This window comes from Rhynchophorus ferrugineus, unplaced genomic scaffold (genome assembly GCF_030347505.1).
Source record: "Rhynchophorus ferrugineus isolate W39M unplaced genomic scaffold, kcgeb_rfMv2 rfM7, whole genome shotgun sequence".
In the NCBI taxonomy this organism is placed as follows: Eukaryota; Metazoa; Arthropoda; class Insecta; order Coleoptera; family Curculionidae; genus Rhynchophorus; species Rhynchophorus ferrugineus.
In genome coordinates, this window is record NW_027472586.1 from 1,503,772 (window position 1) to 1,524,343 (window position 20,572).

Below are 20,572 nucleotides of genomic sequence, written 5' to 3' on the forward strand. Positions count from 1 at the left end.
TGAGAGATAAAAATAAATTGCGTTAAATTTCTAATTCTTCTTAAACTAAAATAAAACAACTTTTGAGAAATAAAAGTTAAAAATATATAAAAGTTATTTTTTGTTAGAAAATTAAGGAAAGTAGATGTTGGAGATGGTCTTTTAGTCCTGGTACATTTTCAAAAGGCTATTATTCGAAATTATCCAGAGGTAGATTTTTAAAATGTGTAATCATCGATGATATCCGAATATACCCCTCACTATTCCCTGTTATACGTCGATTTTAATAGCCAGACGAATCATGGAAAGTCATCTGTCGCGTGGGTGTTTTATTTTAAACCTTTCTGCCGTTAGAGATCGGCATTAGTGCGCCAGTGTGCTCGCGACATCTATAAATCTTTCGGTGCTCAATTTTAATTAGAAACGCCCGTCTTTTGATCTCCTGTTTCCTGATGAGAGACATAGTATCGATAGTCCGGAAAGAAATCTCTTTACGAGACGTTTTATTTATTTTCTTTTAACCTTCAGTGCATTCGAATATCGACTTCTTGCTCTGGGTTACGGTTTTCTAGTTTTCCGTCATTTATAAAATTTACAGTATCAGGATTGGTTAATCTTGTGATATATTTCGACTTTCATCATTAAACATTCATTAATGACAATCTAACTTGATCTTTACAAAGGCTCGACCAAAAGTAATCTTTATCTTTGTCTTGGGTACACATTACTCTACAGTATGTATATAGTAGTATAGTAGTCAAAGCATTCTAAAAGAATTATGTTTGATGAAGGATGTAGATTTAGCAATGGGCAACAAAATGTTCCACAGAGAGTTACTGGCTGATTCTCTTATGATTTCTGTTAGATTATTTTGACTTTAAGCAATAAATATTGCTCATTTTCTAACCAGTATATTACTGCGATTTAAAAAATTAGCTTATTTTGTAGAGTAGAACTATATGGACCATTGATAAAGAAAAACTGGCCTTTAAAACTGTTTACCGTCAATAAACTTAGTTTATCGAGAAAGTTAGTTTTGATACCGACCTCACGATACCAACTGTTGGTGAGACTCTTGTTAGAATAAAGAAGTTGTGCATGTTTTTATATATAACAAATAGCCAGATTTCTCCATAAACTGCTTACATATGTGATATTTACGGCAACCTACTAATTTTTCCAAAAACGTTTTTCATTATATAACTTAAGAACTGAATGCTGTATGAAAATTGTAGTACTACCGTTCGATTCTACCATTTACTTGCAATTAATTAAGAGAAAATGAGAACAAAAAAGAAAAAAATTACCTGAATATGCAAAAAATACCATATAAATTTCTCAAAATATATGTACAATTGGTGCTATGGAATATATCTGCCTACATTAGTGTCTGAATAAAGTTAAAATTATTTTGTCTCGTAACTTAAATACTTGAGTGTTTTGTAACTTGTATATTTTGTCCAACTCTGTAATGATTTATTAGGGTGTGAAGGGGCAGGGGGGGGGTTAGGAATCGTCAGAAGGAAGACGTTAAATCGATACCCGCTATAACGGATTTTCCACGGGGGAGGGAGATGGAACAGGTCGGCGGAAATAGCCGCGGAAAATTAATGTGGATTTCTTCTTGATGTTTCTCGAGATAAAGAGCATTCGTTCGTGCTTCTATTAAAACACTAATTCCTTCACGTTCATTCCGAAGGAAATATGTTTCCTGGACAGGACGGATAAAGAACTTTTCGCGTGAAAATTGCCAATAAAAGAAACATTTTTTTCCTCTCTTCGCGTTCCGCTCCATCCGTTCCGGTAAACGTTTGTTTAAGGGGGGCGGGGAGGCTCGGCGAGGAATGGGCGAGCGTTGTGTGGGAATAGTTATAATTATTTTAGTTCATGTTCGTATGTTTCGTGTTGCGAACCACGCAACGTCATGATATATACATTAGATTCAACAAATAAGTTTATAGAAACCATAAATTACAATTACGAACGTTTGGGAGGTATACAAGTTTAATTCTGCTGTATTGTATCGAGAATAATCTAATGAGTTACGTTCTGACAAACATTTTTACACGTTTTCATAATATATAGTCTAAGTGTTTTGCTATCATTCCTGCACAAGTAATAACAGACGAATGAAAATTATGATTTTCAATGTTTTTCTTGTCATTTCTGTTCAAGTCATCACAAGTTAATGAAAGTTACACAGATTATAGAGGATTTTACGCTTAATCGAAGGTATGTACTAGTTTTTATAGTACCGTTACTTTTTAGGTTGTACAATAAAAATTATATATTCCAAAAAAACCATGGGTTTCCCTTTTTGTCGTATATCTAAAAAACAATAGATTCTAGAGAAATTTAACCTGGATTTTCGTTTATTTTGGCCCAAAATACATATATTTTCAGAGTTTTATAGTCGTGAGAATTTACGATTTTTTGCAATTTTCAATGTTTTTCTTGTCATTTCTGTTCAAATCATCACAAGTTAATGAAAGTTACACAGTTTATAAAGAATTCTACGCTTGATCGAATGGTGGTATAGTAATATTTATAGAACCTTTATTTTTTAAGTTGTACAGTAAACATTATATTTTCAAAAAATTAATGAATTTCCCTTTTTGTCGTACATCTCAAAAACCATAAATTCTAGAGAAATTTAACCTGGATTTTTGTTTATTTTGGCTCATAGTGCATATATTTTGTGAGTTTTATCTTGATCCGATAGATGAAAAATTCTGGCACTTTTTCCATATATATAGTCGTGAAAGTTTGCGTTTTTTTGATATTTTCAATGTTTTTCTTGTCATTTCTGTTCAAGTCATCACTGGTTAATGAAAGTGACACAACTTATGGGGAATTTTACGCTTAATCGAATGGCAATATACTAATATTTATAGAACCTTTACTTTTTAAGTTGTACAGTAAACATTATATTTTGAAAAAATTAATGGATTTCTGTTTTTGTCGTATATCTCAAAAACCATAAATTCTAGAGAAATTTAACCTGGATTTTTGTTTCTTTTGGCCGAAAATACATATATTTTGACAATTTTATCTTGAACCGAGAGGTAACAAATTTTGACACATGTTCCATATATATAGTCGTGAAAATTTGGGATTTTTTGTCACTTTCAATTATTATCTTGCCATTTGCGATCAAGCAATCAGATGTTAATAAAAATTACAGAGATTACCGATAATTTTACGCTCATTTGAATAGCAGTAAAATAATTTTCAAGAATCTTTCACTTTTTTCGTTATACATAAAGCATAAACGCTGAAGTGGTTCGGCATGAATTTTCATTATATTTATCTAAAATACATGCATTTTAAGGTTTTTATCTTTTCCGAGAGCTAAAAAATTTTAACACTTTTTCCGTATATATAGTTGTCGATATTTTTCGATTATTTTCAATATTTTTATTGCAATTTCGGTTAAAATAATGGCAGGTTAACGAAAATTGCAGTAGTTATAAAGAATTTCACTCATTGGAGTAGCATTAAGATGATTTTTACACAACGTTCAGTTTTTCAGTGATATAACGAAGAATATATCTTGAAATAATAAGTAGTTTTCAGTAAATGTCAGATATATTAAAACGTATAATTGCAGAAGCAATTTTACATACTCTTTGGCTTCTTCAACATCATAGTGCATATATTTTGAGACTTTTAAAGCTATCTGAGAATTAACATGTCCGATTTCTATTTTTTGTTATTTCAGCGTGAAATTATGGTTCTGTCGTCACTTGGTCAACTTAACGGCGATCTTACCATACATCGTCGGGAAGTATATGGATTATATATTTACATAATTGTTCAAAGTTTCCCTGTATGTCTTTAACTCACACATAGATATTACTCAGTAAAATTGCCAAAATTATGTGTCACTTGGTAAAACGAACATTACTGAATTATTTAAAGCTTTATTTGATCATCAATATAACTTACGGCGAAGAAACATGGCGGCACGTCCTGCTTCCGCCGATATTTTTAATTGAAAAACTTTGCCGCGTTCCTGACACGTTTAATTAGCGCCGGGATATCCGACTGCGACGAAAAAAATTGATAATGCGATTTGGTCGGCGAGAACGAACTACTACTGGCAAATAAATTGCCGGATGACAGCGCGGCCAAAGTTTTAGCCGACCGACAAAAACAACGGCGTCGAACCCGGCCCGTCGCCAACTACGACGACATGGTTGCATCTTAAATCCGATGAATGGTTGATTACGGTCCGGGTTTTTATCCGAATCCGCTGATGCTGAACAATCGTCGCCTCCCCTCGCCCTTCCGCCCTTTATGGACAATTAATTTATCCGCGCCACGGGCGGATAGAGTCGCATTTAACGATGATAAAACGCCCGGTCGAGTGATATAGTAAAACTGGACGAGTAATGCCGTTCGATCCAATCGCACTGCGTCGTTTTGCGCTCTTTTTTGGTTCGTTTATATTTCATTTGTTGTGATGGACGTCCATTATACTCCCGGAGTATTGTAGGATTAATTTTTGTTGTCGTATCTGCATTAAAAACATTTAACGTGAAAAATACAGGCACCAAATCGACGCTAATATTATTTTTATATTTCGAAGTCTTCTGGTCTGGGGAATATAATTTAATTATAACATTATAGTACGTCTAATGATTATATTATGGATGGACTTAAACTACAATTAATTATACAGTCATAATAATTTGTAGGTTAGTGTTCTGTTTTACTAACAGGTTAATTTAAAAGTCCCCGGCGTGACTCATAGATGGGGCTACTAGAATTAAATCCATATACGTTTTAGTTAGCCCTAACCCTTAAAATATGCGTGTATAAATTTGACAGCTGTCGGATCATTAGTTTGTGAATTATAACATTTTGAGTGAAGCAAGTTTTGTTATTGTGCATGGAATAATTTTTATTGACTACTTTGAAAAGGAAGGACAACAGAGACTATTACATAGCGTTATTGGACCGTTTGAAGGACCAAATCTAACACTTGTTCACGATTCCACTATTTGTCAATTTCTTCTTCAGTGTTTTTAATCGAGTTTATACCACACCAAACCGCTTCATATGATGACGGTTTCGTGAATCGGTGAATATAAGATTATCTAATACTTAGTGCAGCTGCAACAGACTGGAAAATATTTTCAATAAAGTTCGCTGAGTCTGGATGTGATAAAGTTAGCATGAAATATATTTTGAAAACATGACAAACCTTCTGAACAAATCGGATATAGCAGGCTTATCGACTAAGTGTTTAAAGTTATTAAAATGGCGCTTAAGGAAAAATACTACCCTACAGTATTTTTGAAGGTCTCACAAGCTCTTATCCATACCATGCTATACCCCTCACAAGACATCTGAGACTATCCAGAAATCGTTTCAGCGAAACCATTGTCCCATGCTGGAGTCGTATGTTTATTATTATCTTTACTTAGTAACGATGGAAAATGTAGAGTTCCGTAGGAAGGGACATTCTTATCATTTAGACCTATTTCGGTTGAAGTTCCTGGTGTAGTGTCTTGGAACCACTCATGTATCTGCTCTACACTACTAATATTCTAACAAAACAACAACACAGTATTTGGAGTATTTGCCGATGATATAATCATTATGGCAAATAGATATTAATGCCTAAGGCTATAGAAAAAGTACTGTTGCCGAATAAATGTTATTGTAACTTTTTTGCAAGCGAATTTCTGTGTTATTAAATATCACGACGACATGGTGAATGCACGTTAAAATATTTTGATATGGATATAAATAAATAAATAAATAAATAAATAAATATATATATATATATATATATACATATATATATATATATAGATATATATATATATATATGTATGTATACAGCCTGTCTGATAGCACAACCAATATGTAGGCAACTGCATTTTGTGATTTTTCCTTTTGTCCAATTGGTACTGGTGGGCTATGTTATCAAATGTCTGCAAAATTCTTCAACATATTACTGACAATGACTAGAGAGTATAATTATTAGAGTTTATAAACCGACCAACGTTCTAAAGCAACAATTTTGATGACGTGCATTGGCGATTTTATTGGACGAGCTATATGCAAATCTTGGGTGTAAAATTGAGGAGAGTAAGACAGTAGTATATTAAAATAAAGGTGTATTGTAGTAGAGAAAATATGTACGTACGTACGTGCTTCAAAAGTTATGTTCTGGTGACATGGGACTGATATGGCAGAGGATGAAGGCAGAGAAAAAAATAGTGGTTGGTGGTAGACAATAATTTAAATGATATTTTTAAACAGTTCTTTTGGTGAATTTAACCTTATATATATGAACAAGAATGTATTCAAAGACTTAGTACTCATTGTTTTAATAGGTAATATACTACAAATAGTGGAAACACCGTGGATAAGACATCGATAAGTAGACAGATCCGACATCATGAAAATTCAGACAATTTCGAATCGTTGTTCCACGCCGATACCCGTTTCTTCCGCTCGAGACCATCATCAATCACCGGAACGTCCGCGTCGGAATACGAACGGTCATCGTCCCTTCCGGGTCCCGTGGATCTGGGCTCTTTAAAGTCAGCGCTGGAGGAGCGGGAGATGGAGGAGGAGACGAAACTAGGACTTCGGAATATTAAGGCCGTTTTTTGTGGAAAACCTCGGCCGAACAAACAGCCACCGGGCCCGACATATTGATTCCTGACGAATAGAGAGGAAAAAAACCATCTTGAATACAAAACATCGGGATCCGGGGGAAGTCGGCGGGGTGGAGGAGGGGCCGGTACATTTTGTCGTGGCCGTTGTCTCCCGTCGGCGTGAGGACAAAGCGTGGCGGGGAGGGAGTCGGGCGGGGTTTTTTTTTTCGGTATGGTGTCGGTTTTTTTTCGGTTAGTTGTCGGGCGATTTAGATGTCGCCGGTAAAGAAGATTAATTAGTTCTTGGCGATTTTTTCCCGTAATTATTCATTATTTGTATGCTAAGGTGGCGGTGGCGGTGGGAGCTGAGGCGTCGAAAGAACCGTTTTTCCCTTCGGGAAAAGGGATCGTCGGAAATAGGTTATGTTTAAGGACTTGCTTCGCGAAGAAAAATGTTGATTCTTTTCGGGATAATCATTATTCATTGTCTAGATAAAGGAATTTCCATTGAGAGGAACCATTAAGGTTTCAAGGCCAGAGACGTCTTAACAGATCAATTGAAAAGTTCTCCGCCTGACACATAGATGACGCTATTAGAATTAAATCCATATATTTTTTAGTTAGCCCTAAGCTTCAAAAGATGCGTGCATAAATTTGACAGCTGTCGAATTATTAGTTTGTGAATTATAGCATTTTGAGTGAAACAACTTTTGTTATTGTGAAAAAAATGGATAAAAAGGAATTTCGCGTGTTGATGAAATATTGCTTTTTGAAGGGAAAAAATACAGTTAAAGCAAAAACATGGCTTGCATTAATATACAATCAATGTGGGTATTTATCTCGTACAATAATATATATTAATCAAATTAAAATAAAGTTAAACTACTAATAAAATTTGATTCCGAGGTCATCGTGCAACTCTTCGTCGGTTAGGTAGCGATAAGTATTGACAACTAATCATAGAGCTTTGTTTCTGATACACTGTTGGCCAAAAGTTTATCATAGTTGAACCCAATAGGTGGAAATTGGCTCTATGATTGACTGATCTTTTTGATTTTAGGTCAATTTGAGAGCATCTTCCGATTAACCAATAGAGTTGCTTGAATTTGAGTCTGATCAGCTCTGATTTTTATCTAACATTATGTTTGTAATTTAATTTATCATCGAGATGAGTGCCGAGGTGATTTTACTTGAGGAATGGGACGTCTGACCAGTGATATAATTAGGATTTTGTCACTTGCCACAACTCTTCTGCCACTTCTCTACCTTTGCTACAGTTTTGTGCTGGTGTATGTTTTGCCATAATAACTGACTGTAATAATTACGAACTCTATTCTGCTGGTAAATTTTTTTATGGCCGTGCCGTTAAAATTACATTGAAAAATAAGATATAACTAAATCCAAGGAAAATATCGCGTAAAACATCTCAGCGGCGATACAAATATTGGATCTAGTTCCCTGGATAGAAATGCCGGCGATTATTTCAAACATTTGAAACGATTATTCGAATTTCTGTGTGATTTATGAACGAAAATAGTTCCCCTTGGTTGGTAAATCTGATTTTTGTATAACATGTCAATTGAAAAGCCCCCGGCCTACCATAGTAAAACACATATTCTTGGCAAAATTAGTATTTTTATATTCAACATAATTCCCTTCAAGGGTGATACACTGATTATAGTGACCGTTCCATTTTTCGATACCATTTTGTACTGTAATTTGCTCTTTTCTTCAAAATAGGCCTCAGTTTCGGCGACCTTCTCTTCATTCGACGAGAATTTTCTCCCAGCGAGCATTCTTTTGAGATCTGAGAACAGGAAATAGTCACTGGGGGTCAGATCTGGAGAATACGATGGATGAGGAAGCAATTCGAAGCCCAATTCATGGATTTTTGCAATCGTTTTTACTGACTTGTGTTATGGTGTACTGTCTTGGTGAAGCAGCACTTTCTTTTTCTTCAAATGCGATTTCGTCCTTCAAACGGTCCAATAACGCTATGTAATAGTCTGTGTTGATAGTCCTTCCCTTTTCAAGGTAGTTAATGAAAATTATTCCATGCGCATCCCAAAATAAAGACGCCATAAACTTGCCAGCCGACTGTTGCGTTTTCCCACGCTTTGGAGCGGGTTCATCGTGTGTAGTCCACTCGGATGACTGTCGATTGGACTTTGGAGTGAAATGATGGAGCTATGTTTCATCCATTGTCACATATAGACGCAAAAACTAGCGATTATTACGTTTGATCATCTTCAGACACTTCTCCGAATCATCAACTCAAAAGAGCAATATTTTATCAACACGCGAAATTTTTTTTTATCCATTTTTTTCACTGTAACAAAGGTTACTTCACTCAAAATGCTTCCCAAACTAATGATCCGACAGCTGTCAAATTTATACAAATATGTTTTGAGGATTAAGGCTAACAAAAAAACATATGGATTTAATTCTAGTAGCGGTATCTATGTGTCAGGCCAGAAACCTTTAAATTCATCTGTTAACACGAGGTTTGCAATTTAATCTATCATCGGGATGGCTGCTGAGGTGTTCAGGTGATTTAACTTGATGAATCGGACATCCATTTTTGTCAATTCCGCCTAACGTAAAGCTAATATGGACAGATTTGGAGCTATTAAGCTCTTTTTTATACTTGACTGCCACTTACCTTTTCTACAGGTCTGTGCAGGTGTATTCTCAGTCATAATATTTGACTGTAATAATGAGGAACTCTTTATGTATCTTTCCTGCTGGTAGATGCTTTTTATGACCGTACAGTTAAAATTACATTGACAAATATGATGATGATAATTAAAACCAAAGAAAATATCGCGTAAAACAATTCAGCGCAGGCACAAATATTGGATCTAGTACTCTGGATAGAAATGCCGGCGATTATTTCAAATATTTGAAAGGATTATTCGAATTTCTGTGTGATTTAGGAACTAAAATATTTCCCCATGCTCGGTAATTAACATTGCTGCCAAAAGGAACGAGCCCTAGCTGGAAGCGCACGTTACGTACGTACGAACTGAAGAGATTTATACTTCATGCGGCGTCTTGGGCAAACATAAAATGTTTCATTTTCCATACCACGTAAATTTCGCGCTGCCATTTTATTACCGAAACCTAAACAAAGAAAAACGGGGAGCGAGTACCTTTTGGCCATTTTATTCCGCGCGCGCTCACACACACACACAGCCACACACACGCGCGGGTCGAATGGGAACGGTTTTTAATCAAGTTATATAATTTTAAAGTGATATATAAATAAAGGAGAGAATAAATAACCGAGTGCGGCAAATATTTGGATTTATCGGCGATATTGGTTCGACAATATCGGGAAAATATAATAGGATAGAATGATCCGTGCGTTGATATCGATGTATATATTTTAATGCACATTTTGATAAATATAATGCCACGGTGCCGGGAACGTTATTCTAAATAGAACAATGGGAATAACAATCAATTATTAATGGTTACGTATTAGTCATGGTTATATTTAAATCGTATATATTATAAATTAGTTGATAGGTGATTCGTTTTTTGAATATTAACTGTTCGTAATATAACTCTAATTTTGTATTTTAGATATGTTGCGTGGCCCTTTTAGTTCTTTGTTTTTTTTCATCATTACGTTGGACAAACAGTAAAAAAACCAAAGTTCTGTACAGGTTAGTCGAAGGATAGGCCGAACATAACCTGAAACCAAATATATTGGTTTATTACTGAATTGACAGTTCAAATGAAAAGTCCCCGGCCTGACACATAGATGGCGCAAGTAGAATTAAATCCATATGACTTTTTAGTTAGCACTAACCCTCAAAAGATGTGTGTATAAATTTGACAGCTGATGCAGCCCATTTCCTTCTCAGTGAGCTCGTCAATAAACAGAAAAGTCGCTTTTGGGGTACTCAGAATCCTAAATTAATTCATGAAACAGCATTGCATCCTCTAAAAACAACTGTATGGTGTGGTATTCATGCTGAAAACATCATTGGTACCTATATTTTTAATAATTACAAAGCTGTTGAGGATCAAAGTTACTTATCTTTTCTTTAAGTAAAATTATAGACAATCAAAAGGTAGCCACGTTGTATTTAATGGTCAGTGTTGAGAGAAAATATCTTAAATTATTAACTCCATAATTCCAATCAAGTTATTCAACATTTATACAAATTCCTATGTATCTTTTGACAATCAACAACAATGTTAATCCTTTGTGGCAGTGAAGCTATTGATAAGGGTGGCAGTGACTTTGTATAGAAGAACAATGTTTCTTTACTATTTTCATCGTAGTTATTTCATGTTTTCTCACCATATGAACCTTGCCTGAACTTCCACAAATATTTCAAAAACAAGATTACAAATCCTTCTTGGTTCATCGCCTCCACCGACCTCACCAATCACCCTAAATTGAGGACGACAAACCAGGGAAAAGGAGCCGTCCCCCCCTAAGAACCGAAAAAAAACGGAAAATCAAAACCGCAGTTAAAAAGCCGTGAAATTTTACCGAGTAGAAAGCGGTGGACGTTAACACCCCTTTTTCCATCGACGAAGAAAAATGAATACAGCTTGCGGATATCGATTTTAAATTGTTTTCACGGGTATTTGCCTTCCTTTGAACCGACGGGACACGCTTTCAAAACTGTGTTTTCTTTCCCACATTTTTTTTGTTTTCCCTCTCTCGGCGGTCCTCCAGGTCCCTCCGGCGGCAAGGGTGATGGGGGGGGGGACTCGCTGTCGGATGTCGAACAGTCGAAGTTGTTTGGTTGTGGCAAAAGCTGTTTACTTAATTTCGTTTTTTTTTCTTCGTCGTCTTCTTTCGCATTTCTCTGTGTATCGCCGAGTAGGAATCCGTTAACAGGAAATATTGGATCGTCGTTCCGGTCAGTGGAGGTTTTCGTTGTATCGGATGATGGTTTCTCGAGGTTTCCAGGATAGTAGAAAATGGTAGAAATCTACTTTTTTTTCGGAAATTGTCAAATAGAGCGAGCGAGCCATTTAATCTGACTGCTACTGACCACCGTGATTATTTCAGACTTTGTCTTATGAAATATATAGATAAATGATACCGAGATCGAAATTACGCCTTTTGGAAAAGGAGCCAAACATCTCTGATCTCTTGAAGAAAACGAAAAGTTGTTCAAAAATCATTATACCACCATTTAATTCAGCGCAGATTCCTTTACAACTTCTGTATTTTGATTAGCTTTTTACTATTTCAATGAAAACGATAGCAAAAATAAGAAAACGGTAAAAAATCGCAAATTTTCACGACTATATATATGAAAACAACATTCACGATATATGTATTGAATGAATACATATACATATACGATACAAAGTGAATATCACTAATTTTTTTAAAATACACTTCTCTGTCTACAACCTAAAAAGTAAAGGCTGTATAAAATCTATTATACCACCATTCGATTCGGCGTAAAATTCTCTATAATATATGCAACTTTCATTAATCTGCGATTACTTGAACAGAAATTACAAGAAAAATATTGAAAATGACAAAAAATCGCAAATTTTCACGACTATGTATATGGAAAAAGTGTCAAAATTTGTTACCTCTCGGATCAAGATAAAACTCTCAAAACATATGTATTTTGGACCGCAACAAACGAATATCCAGGTTAAATTTCTGTAGAGTTTGTGGATTTTAGGATATATGACAAATAGTGATATATACTAAATTTTTACAGATATAATTTTCATTGTACAACCTAAAAAGTAAATGCTGTATAAAATATATTATACCACCATTCGATTCAGCGTAAAATTCTCTATAATATATGCAACTTGCATTAATCTGCGATTACTTGAACAGAAATGACAAGAAAAATACTGAAAATGACAAAAAATCGCAAATTTTCACGACTATGTATATGGAAAAAGTGGCAAAATTTGTTACCTCTCGGATCAAGATAAAACTCTCAAAACATATGTATTTTGGACCGCAACAAACGAATATCCAGGTTAAATTTCTCTAGAATTTGTGGTTTTTAAGATATATGACAAATAGTGATATCTACTAATTTTCTAAAGATATAATTTTCATTGTACAACCTAAAAAGTAAAGGCTGTATAAAATATATTATACCACCATTCGATTCAGCGTAAAATTCTCTATAATATATGCAACTTTCATTAATCTGCGATTACTTGAACAGAAATGACAAGAAAAATACTGAAAATGACAAAAAATCGCAAATTTTCACGACTATGTATATGGAAAAAGTGGCAAAATTTGTTACCTCTCGGATCAAGATAAAACTCTCAAAACATATGTATTTTGGACCGCAACAAACGAATATCCAGGTTAAATTTCTCTAGAATTTGTGGTTTTTAAGATATATGACAAATAGTGATATATACTAAATTTTTACATATATAATTTTCATTGTACAACCTAAAAAGTAAAGGCTGTATAAAATTTATTATACCACCATTCGATTCAGCGTAAAATTCTCTATAATATATGCAACTTTCATTAATCTGCGATTACTTGAACAGAAATGACAAGAAAAATACTGAAAATGACAAAAAATTGCAAATTTTCACGACTATATATATGGAAAAAGTGGCAAAATTTGTTACCTCTCGGATCAAGATAAAACTCTCAAAACATATGTATTTTGGACCGAAACAAACGAATATCCGGGTTAAATTTCTCTAGAGTTTGTGGTTTTTAAGATATATGACAAATAGTGATATCTACTAATTTTCTAAAGATATAATTTTCATTGTACAACCTAAAAAGTAAATGCTGTATAAAATTTATTATACCACCATTCGATTCAGCGTAAAATTCTCTATAATATATGCAACCTTCATTAATCTGCGATTACTTGAACAGAAATGACAAGAAAAATACTGAAAATGACAAAAAATCGCAAACTTTCACGACTATATATATGGAAAAAGTGGCAAAATTTGTTACCTCTCGGATCAAGATAAAACCATCAAAAAATATGTAATTTGAACCAAAACAAACGAATATCCAGGTTAGATTTTTCTAGAGTTTGTGGTTTTTAAGATAAATGACAAATAGTGATATCTACTAATTTTCTAAAGATATAATTTTCATTGTACAACCTAAAAAGTAAAGGCGGTATAAAATTTATTATACCACCATTCGATTCAGCGTAAAATTCTCTATAATATATGCAACTTTCATTAATCTGCGATTACTTGAACAGAAATGACAAGAAAAATACTGAAAATGACAATAAATCGCAAATTTTCACGACTATATATATGGAAAAAGTGGCAAAATTTGTTACCTCTCGGATCAAGATAAAACTCTCAAAACATATGTATTTTGGACCGAAACAAACAAATATCCGGGTTAAATTTCTCTAGAGTTTGTGGTTTTTAAGATATATGACAAATAGTGATATCTACTAATTTTCTAAAGATATAATTTTCATTGTACAACCTAAAAAGTAAATGCTGTATAAAATTTATTATACCACCATTCGATTCAGCGTAAAATTCTCTATAATATATGCAACTTTCATTAATCTGCGATTACTTGAACAGAAATGACAAGAAAAATACTGAAAATGACAAGAAATCGCAAACTTTCACGACTATATATATGGAAAAAGTGGCAAGGTTTGTTACCTCTCGGATCAAGATAAAACCATCAAAACATATGTATTTTGAACCAAAACAAACAAATATCCGGGTTAGATTTTTCTAGAGTTTGTGGTTTTTAAGATAAATGACAAATAGTGATATCTACTAATTTTCTAAAGATATAATTTTCATTGTACAACCTAAAAAGTAAATGCTGTATAAAATTTGTTATACCACCATTCGATTCAGCGTAAAATTCTCTATAATATATGCAACTTTCATTAATCTGCGATTACTTGAACAGAAATGACAAGAAAAATACTGAAAATGACAAGAAATCGCAAACTTTCACGACTATATATATGGAAAAAGTGGCAAGGTTTGTTACCTCTCGGATCAAGATAAAACTCTCAAAACATATGTATTTTGGACCGAAACAAACAAATATCCGGGTTAAATTTCTCTAGAGTTTGTGGTTTTTAAGATATATGACAAATAGTGATATCTACTAATTTTCTAAAGATATAATTTTCATTGTACAACCTAAAAAGTAAATGCTGTATAAAATTTATTATACCACCATTCGATTCAGCGTAAAATTCTCTATAATATATGCAACTTTCATTAATCTGCGATTACTTGAACAGAAATGACAAGAAAAATACTGAAAATGACAAGAAATCGCAAACTTTCACGACTATATATATGGAAAAAGTGGCAAGGTTTGTTACCTCTCGGATCAAGATAAAACCATCAAAACATATGTATTTTGAACCAAAACAAACGAATATCCGGGTTAAATTTCTCTAGAGTTTGTGGTTTTTAAGATAAATGACAAATAGTGATATCTACTAATTTTCTAAAGATATAATTTTCATTGTACAACCTAAAAAGTAAATGCTGTATAAAATTTATTATACCACCATTCGATTCAGCGTAAAATTCTCTATAATATATGCAACTTTCATTAATCTGCGATTACTTGAACAGAAATGACAAGAAAAATACTGAAAATGATAAGAAATCGCAAACTTTCACGACTATATATATGGAAAAAGTGGCAAGGTTTGTTACCTCTCGGATCAAGATAAAACCATCAAAACATATGTATTTTGAACCAAAACAAACAAATATCCGGGTTAGATTTTTCTAGAGTTTGTGGTTTTTAAGATAAATGACAAATAGTGATATCTACTAATTTTCTAAAGATATAATTTTCATTGTACAACCTAAAAAGTAAATGCTGTATAAAATTTATTATACCACCATTCGATTCAGCGTAAAATTCTCTATAATATATGCAACTTTCATTAATCTGCGATTACTTGAACAGAAATGACAAGAAAAATACTGAAAATGATAAGAAATCGCAAACTTTCACGACTATATATATGGAAAAAGTGGCAAGGTTTGTTACCTCTCGGATCAAGATAAAACCATCAAAACATATGTATTTTGAACCAAAACAAACGAATATCCGGGTTAAATTTCTCTAGAGTTTGTGGTTTTTAAGATAAATGACAAATAGTGAACTCTACTAATTTTTTAAATGCCTTTACAAGGACAACAGTAGAAAATCTGATAAGGAATAACCAATCCAGGAACTAGGCTGGGTAAGACCGGATGATCTGGAATGGTCTCTAAGTTGGTCACTGGCCAGTCGGTACGCTTAATGCCGAGGACGGTGGTTCAGAGCCCACGTTAAACTGTAAATCGAGCCCAGATAAACTCCCGTTTGTAGAAAGGAGACTTTAAATTATATTAAATAAAAGATACCAGGCCTTGTGATTATGACATACTCACCGTTGCAGCAAGACAAGCGAGTTTTTATAAGCCGAGGATGGACGAAACTGTATCGATGATGGTATCGCTGCCTAACCAACATCGTTCCTCAGACATGATATGGGAAACATCGCCAGAAAGACGGGAGAGAAGAGTTGTAGAAAATGACGGAAAATATCTTGTTTAGTATATATTTCACCAATACATGCATATTTGAAGTAAAAATGATTAAAATACAAGAAATGTTAGCTAAACTACAAGAAACCCGGGTGCTATGTGTCCGATAGGGCACGTGAAGGGTACTTTGTCGGCCTCCAGTTTGTTACAAAGTTCCCCGTACGGTCGGGGAGGGTGGGGGGTGGAAGAACGAGGTCGTGGTGGCGAGGTCCTCCCATCCATAATGGTCTCGCAAATTAGCCGAAGCATCGTAAAGTAACGGGGCGTAGTCGCGATCAGAATACTAATTAACGAGCGGAAACGCCGGTTATAATTCGTATTTCTCGTACGACTTTCCTCCACTTATTGGAATGCGTAAAGGCGCCGATGAAGATCAACTTTAATAATGTCCCTACCCCCGTAATGATGTGATAATTCTTGCTCCGAGTATTCGCCCGGAACGATTAGACTGAGTCGATTTTCTGGATAATTAAAGGAAAATGCAATATCGAAACTCATTGAGATATTGTCCGCATAAGATTGATAGAGGAAAATAACCCAATATGGGCTATAATTTTATTTTGGGTCAATAGTAAAACATAACTGTTTAAAAATCAACATTTTATTAAAGTAATATTAATCAGTCATATATTTTTAAATAACACAATAACTTTTTAGTATTTTTCTTGATACTAACTATGTATATTCGAAACAGTAGTGACATGATATCAAAACATGGCAATGTTGTAGCAGCAACATTGAGTTTTAGTACATTTGGTTCTGACATACAACAAAATTTTAATCTAAATGAAATGATGAATGTTCTAAATAAAACAAAAACGTTATGTATTATAATTTATTTTAACTTTATAGTACATCTAATGCATATATTATCGAAGAACTAAAAACTACAATTAATTATACAGCCACAAAAATTTATAGATTAGATTTGTTTTATTATATTTATATTGAACTTTTTTCTACACTAGTATATGTTAAGTAATAGGCCCGTTTTTTTTTTTATATAGAGATATCCCCCGAAGGTCTAATCCACCTAATTAACCATTGTCGACAATGCTTCTTTATATAAATCCAGACAGTTTTGGTTTTAATATTCTCTCAGGCTTATTTATAAAAAGCATTTACTTTTTACAGCGTAATATGCCATTAAATATTTCATTTGTATTTACTGATTAGCAATTTCAAATAGTTCGTTCTTTAACATGGTTTCATCAATACTTATTTTATGTACTTTAACCCTTGGACTTAGAGGAAAACACTACTTGTGCACCAGTAATAAAGCCATTCCTATTTCCAGCATGAAGAAGTATACTAACAAAGCCTAATCGATAGTTATTTCAAAGTTTACCTTTTCGATCAACTTTTGTTGTCTTTACACTATATTACTATATTTTTCATGTTTCCCTATGTACCATTCTGAAATATCCATGTCTCATTTAAATATACAAACTGATATAATAATTCATCCTTGATTTTGTTATATGTTTTTAAAAATTGTATTCTTTTAAAAGCAATGTCTGGAAGTTCCATTAAAGCCCTTTATGGGTTATCTTTACATTACTTAATTCCTATATTATCCAACATGGAGGCATGTTCTACATCCCTCAAATATTTCATCTTCTTATTACAGGATATTTATCGGAAACACATAGTTTGACAACTTAATATTGTTGTTACCACATCGTACTTCGTTACTAGTTCACAAAACCTTCAACTTTTTATGGATACTTTTCAGATAAATTCTTTTATTCCCTGAAATAACTATATTAAATTATGTTTTGATTAAGAAAACTACTTACTGTTTTTATACATTTCGTATATTTTATCTCTAACTTCGGCTTCGCACGGGTGCAATGCTGATACTAAATTAAATACACTACAGAAAAAATATGAACGTTGTATATAAAAACATAGCGGCCTCTCCGACATTGCACGGGCATAAAATATATATGCCTATGTCACTCAATGAAAACATGATTAAAATCGATCCAGTATTTTTGGTTCATTCATTACTGCCCTTGGCCTGCACGCATTAAATTTGGAGTAAAACAATTCCTCTTCCCCTATACTTACTATGAAGATTTCCTGCTATCTTTGGAATGTCTAAATTCATACAATTTTTATTACATTACACATTTTTAAACGCAAATTTTAAATTTGTAATATCTCCGAAAATATTTGTTTAATTTACATGCTGTAAGGAACCATATTGATCTATATTAATTGCACATTGTATTTAAGGTACTTAATTCGATAAGGATTAATGCCGTATAGCTTAAAATAGCTTCGTAAATAAGCCATTTTCTCACGTAAAAAGTAAACAATAAAAATGGTTAATGTGGGTTATCTCTAAAAGAAAAACATATACCATCGCGGACTTTTTTGTAGACCTTTTTATGGTGTACAATACTGTAGTACATTAATTTGATCTAACTCATAGGGTTAGGCAGCGTTTTTGCTAATTGCTAAATAAGCCTAAAAAAATAGGTTAATTTACGACATCACGTTAGAAACCTCTAAAATTAGCTATATTGCCTTAGTATATTATGCATGTATTATACATATAAACCTTCCTCTTGAATCACTCTATCTATTGAAAAAAACCGCATCAAAATCCGTTGCGTAGTTTTAAAGATTTAAGCGCACATAGGAATATAGGGACAGAAAAGGCGACTTTGTTTTCATGTAGTGATACAGCTATCAAGCTGATCTATTCATTGCCCGTTTCGCGTAAAAACTGTTTCTTTTGGTTAAATTAAGTTTATATTGTTTTCTTTATTTTTTTGATATGTTTTAGTGACCTTACCTAAAATACTTTGAATAAAAACCGCGGGAATTGGAAATGTATTAAAACAAAGCGTTAAAACAACCTTTGCCGGTTTATATCCCGTAATTATTGTATTTTGAAGAATTTTGCAGACGTTTGACAAATGGACGACTTTTTAGGCTCATTCGGTTAAATGTTCGAACTTTTCAAACAGCATTCTACCTTTTTTTATATAGAATAAGATGAGAAGGAAAACATTGTCTGGCTGTAAAGCGAATTTACAACTTTCGACAGACATTGATGGCCGGCGTTCACTGCTGTTTTGAATAGACTATTGTAAAATTTTTGTATTTTTTTTGATAAACTATATTATCAAAATTGAGCATTACAACAAAATTGCAAAACAGATGTTAAATTTGGAACAGTTGGTCAAATATGGGCTATAAATGTGAATTGAAGTATCTTTTAAGAAGATAATAATCATATAATGCTTATCTAGTAACAAATGAAATAACTTTGGTAGATGTAAGAAATTAATTATTTTACTTGCAGGGATCACATATCCAGGTGTAAAATTCTGAGGCACATTCATTATGAACCCAAAGCCTACACCTCAAACATTTAATCGAGAGTTATTTGCTTTTATTTGGGGAAAAAGTTGCTGGCAGAACATATATTTTGCATCTACAGAGTCAGGGGCTCTTTTTCCTATTATGGTGTCTGGCTCAGTGTCTGAATCAAATCCTTTTTCACCTTTACTGTCTATAACTTTATTGTAGTTTTTGTTTCTTATTTCTAAACTTTTTTTCTGTATTTTGCTTTTCTTTTTCTTGTAGATCTCATCCAAAAGTTGAAAAGAAATGTAGGTTTTGTAAGTGACAGTTGATAGGCTAAGTGGATTTTGCAAGTTGTTACGCTCTGCCAGCATATATGCCATTCTGCGAACATCAGCCCTTGTCAATCAATAAAACTGACTTTACATCGTCAAAACATATTCTACTAAAACATGTTTCAACTGTGTATTTAGCACTGCTATCCTGTCTAATGTTGTGGTAGCCGCTTCTTCAGGTGTAAGCTCAATTTTCAATCTTAAGCATTGCAAAATCCTTCTTGATACTTTGAAAGTTTATACTACTTTTAGGGTACTCATTTTCTTCCCGCGAACCATTTTTTTGCTTTTAACAAGTTGTTCTACATCCTATTTTTTTCTTGGTTCTTTTAAATTTGTCGGTGCCATTCTGAAAAATTGAATAAGCTAACACTACAAACAGAAGTCGGATGTTAGGTCCATCGAATTTAACAGAAGATAGCCGTTTGATGCTTCTTTGTTTATTGTTGAGAATCGTTAGCCTATATTAAAGCATAATCCAACATTTAGTTAGTTTTTTCTAATTAAAAAAAACTGTTTGAAAGCCATTTGGGATCATTTCCTTAATGATGTACATAAAATATTGTATTAATCTAATAATATCGTTAAATAGTTCGAAAATACAGCACTCAGATAGAATTACGTCAGTATTATGTGTATTATTATTATAGTATTATTACCATATGTAAATACATGAACTTGATGCAAATATATTTCAAATATTATGTTATCTATATATAAATATGGTATTTTTTCATCCCGTACTTTTGCAATAAAATTTTCTAATAGAAT

The 20,572-nt window shown here is 33.2% G+C and overlaps 1 protein-coding gene across 2 annotated transcripts in view; it reads left to right on the forward strand.

Annotated features, from left to right (window-relative positions):
* The window catches only part of Grip (Glutamate receptor interacting protein), a 347,975-nt gene that overhangs the window by 68,272 nt on the left and 259,131 nt on the right, over positions 1-20,572 (forward strand). The gene's annotated exons all lie outside the window — the stretch shown is intronic.